This window comes from Sinocyclocheilus rhinocerous, unplaced genomic scaffold (genome assembly GCF_001515625.1).
Source record: "Sinocyclocheilus rhinocerous isolate Xijiao unplaced genomic scaffold, SAMN03320098_v1.1 scaffold1564, whole genome shotgun sequence".
In the NCBI taxonomy this organism is placed as follows: Eukaryota; Metazoa; Chordata; class Actinopteri; order Cypriniformes; family Cyprinidae; genus Sinocyclocheilus; species Sinocyclocheilus rhinocerous.
In genome coordinates this window covers 211,842-215,749 of record NW_015638982.1, presented here as the reverse complement: position 1 = coordinate 215,749, position 3,908 = coordinate 211,842, and the positions used below count along the sequence as shown (strand labels likewise).

Here is a 3,908-nt window from a genome sequence, read left to right as displayed (position 1 = left end):
GTTCCTGAAACCACGCCTTCTTTCTTTGCATGAACATTTGGGCGGCATTACGCAAATATTTCCACATGGTGACGTAGACATGTGGGGGCGTGTTAGAACGAGCCGTTTTAGGCTGAGGTCTGGATCAGCCTTCTCTTTTAGATAGAATAAATCCTTTTGTGGGAGACTTTGAGCTTTGTAACTCTGCAGATCTTACACATGCACAAATAGCTACATAACACACTAAAGAAAAAGAAAAATAGAAATCGCATCATATGACCCCTTTAAATCATCATTTGCTTGTTTCAGTTCTAATCCACGTCCTGGTATTTCTTATCTCAGGTCATGAATTCTTTCCTGCTTTCATTCATTTACCATCACATGTTCACATCTGCAGAATAATCAGAATCAGCAGCATTCCTAACGCTCTTAACAAACATGTATGTTTAAAAATGAATCATGTTTTAATAAATTTCATTTAAGCATGCAAGGTATGCATCACAAAACCAAAATTTCCCTAGGATTACTTTTGTTCATAAATGTACACTGGCATTTAAAACTTCTATTGTTAGGGAACTTTGCTTTTACATTGTTTAGATACACCATTCAAAATTCCAATGCAGGCCAGTAAGCTAGCAGGGGGCGCAGGGTAGAAGGGTGTCACAGGGGACATGGAAACGGCTATAAGAGTGTTACAGCTTGTCTCTCAGTGGCCCTTCCGTCTGAAAGAACAGCCTGGACTCTCTCATATCTTTGCCTCACATAATAACCAGCAGGCAGGAGGGTGTTTTTGTTCTGAAGGAGAAAGGCTTCAGGATGTTGCTGCTCAAAAACAGTAGAAGTGGCTTCCTGCTGGGGGAAATGATCAAAAATCCCGACAAGCCCCTGGTTGGACACAGCAGAACTTTCCACTCTAATGCATACACAGGTTCATGCACATGTGGTGGAGATGGACATGCAGAAGACGCTCTCCAGATCTACACTAGGTGAGAATATTTATCTTTTTAACGAATATAAGCATAGGTTCTGGAACAACCAGTCTGTTAATTGTTGTGGAATCTTATGACAGACATTTATTTTATAGTGAAATGGTATCGTGTGACATTTCTGTGTTCTACTCAGGTTGCTTAACTATTGTCTGAGGTGATTGGGAGGAGTGGTTCGATTCAACATGTACAATGAACATTTTGAGGATTCAAATGTCATGGACAAGTCGCAACCATAGAAACCATGCTTCTGAGTAAGTCACAATTCATCTGCATAATATATATTAAAGAACAACTAGAGATGAAAAGTATTATATTTTTGTCTGATGTTGACATTTTTTCATGTTATGTTCGATATTAAAATACGGGTTTGTCTGAATAAATTTAAAAAAAACACTAAAAACTATAATCATTCATTTTAAGTGAATTTAAACATTACAACATTAAAAAACACAAAATACTGGTGTAGTAAGATTTTCCAAATGTTTTTAAAGTAAATTTTATTGCATTTATTTGCTGCATTTATTTGATTAAAATACAGTAATTTATTCCTGTGGTGGCAAAGCTAAATTTCAGCATCATTACTCCAGTCTTCAGTGTCTCATGATTCGAATATGCTGATTTGCTGCTCAAGAAACATGTCTTTTTCTATATTTCTTTTTTTCTTTATAAAATTTATGTTATGAATGTTGAAAACAGCTGTTCTGCTTAATCGTTTTGGGAAAACATGTTTTTTTTTCTTCAATTCTTTGATGTATAAAAAGTTTTTTAAAACAGCATTTATTTGAAATAGAAAACTTTGGTAACAATGTAAAAGTCTTTAATGCCACTTTTGATCATTTTAATGTGTCCTTGCTCAATAAAAGTATTAATTTATTAAAATAAAAAAGTCTTACTGACCCCAAACTTGTGAATGGTAGTGTATATTAATTTACTAAACATTACATTTTAAATGTTGTTAAATTCTTAGTGTTTTTAAAGATTCACTCTGTGTGTGTTAGAATTGATGATAGCAAAGGTAATCTAATATGGCATATGAGCATGAACAGTTAAATATCCAGTATAAACCAATATATGCCCCAATACTGATTCATACCAATGAATGTGTTAAAAAAGTTTAATATCACCTGATTACCAATATGGAACTGATATATTGTGCATTCCTACTGATAACTTATTTGCAGGCCCGGACTGGTCATCGGGGGCACCAGGAGAATTATTTGGCCCGCTGGCCTGTTTTTTTTTTTAGTTATAATTATTATTATTAATATTTAGGGCCCAAGCCACTAGGGCACAGGGCCCTATTGATTTCCTAAGGATAATTTTTTTTTTTTTTATCGACTATCCGGGGGGTTTTGGGGGCCTTAACGTGCTCAAAAACTCTTGAAAATTAGCATACGCGTTGGAACCTGCGGCCATTAGGACGCCGCAGAGGCTGGGACCCGGGCGTGTCACAGGGGCTTTATGGCGCCCCCTGAAACACAGTCAGAAAACTTGATGTATATCTCACACATACTTGCATGTATTCATATGAATCTCGGTACACATATAGATCTCATTGAGCTGAACAAATTTCATACTGCATGTCATAGGCTCCGCCCAACAGGAAGTTGGCTATTTAGGGCTGTTTAAAAAGCGCATGCTCTGGAATTTGATATACTCCTCTGAGGATTTCCAACCGATTGCCACCAAACTCGGTGAACATGATCTCAAGACATTGGGGATATTAAATTGCGAAGGGATTTTTGATATCTCGAACGGTTTGCCCCTGGTGAGAATAATGTCAAAACACAGCCGATGTAAAACTGTTGAGGGGATATTGATATCTAAAATATTGTTGCCATGGCAACGTGTCAAACTTGAATATTCTTTTCTGGTGATTTTGAGGCAGATAATATGCTTAGAATTTCCTGAAACTCAACACACATATCAATATTAATGATAGATAGACACTGGCAAAAGCTCATAAAAGGGCGTGGAGGAGGCACTCTATAGCGCCACCTTTTTAAAAAACTTGGGGGGTTAGTTTTAGCTACAGACACCAAACTCGGTACATACATTGTGCTCATGAAGACGGACAACTTTCTAATTTACAGTCATCAGGTACGACCAACAGGAAGTCAGCTATTTTGCTTTGAATGTGGATTTTTGGAAAAATCAGGCAGCGGAATTTTAGATACTCCGTCCAGGAGAAACAAGCAGTTCACACCCAACTTTGTCAAGATACTAAATTGCGAACGGATATTGGATATCTTGAACGGTGTTGCAATGGCGATTTATTAAAGTAACAGTAAAAAAAGATAGTAGTAATTTTCTTATATTTTTTTAATTGCAGTTTCCAAACACTTCAAAACTTTTTACATACAGAGAGCAAGTCATTCTGAGGAAATATACATAGTTTCACGACTTTACAACGCTCTATGGATAACAGAAAATTAAAAAAACTATCAGACATCTGATCTCACTCTGCCTCTGTGTGGGGGGGGGTGAATGTGTGTGTTGAGTGTGGGGGTGAGTGAGGGGGTGGGTGAGAGAGAGAGAGAGAGGGAGAGAGACTTTTAAACATCTCTTTAATCACCAGAAAAAAATAATCAGTAATTTTTTGTTGTTGTTGTCTGTGTTTTTTTTGTTTTTTTTCCATTACAGCTTAAGAAATCTCTTAGGCCTTATCCTTTTCTGTCAGTTTTAGGGACAAAAAAGTACTAGAACCAGTTAATTTGTAGGGCACTGACAACATAATTTTATATAATTATGTTAATAATTATGTTAATTAGAACATAAAAAAGATCTAAAGATACATAAACGTGGACCTATACATTTTTGTGCTGCAAATAATAATTTTACACTCATGTGATTCTGACCTATGACATCCCATGACATGACATTTATCTGAATTTACATCTCATAAATTTAACAGTAAAACAGTTCAGCTCACAGATGAAG

At 36.2% G+C, this 3,908-nt stretch overlaps 1 long non-coding RNA gene across 1 annotated transcript in view; it reads left to right on the top strand.

Annotated features, from left to right (window-relative positions):
* Positions 1 to 912: 912 nt before the first annotated feature.
* LOC107750769 (uncharacterized) overlaps positions 913 to 3,908 on the top strand; it is a 15,178-nt gene continuing 12,182 nt past the window's right edge. The window contains exons 1-2 of the long non-coding RNA XR_001641177.1: positions 913 to 965; positions 1,102 to 1,219. This is a non-coding gene — a long non-coding RNA (uncharacterized LOC107750769). The remainder of the gene's footprint in view (positions 966 to 1,101; positions 1,220 to 3,908) is intronic.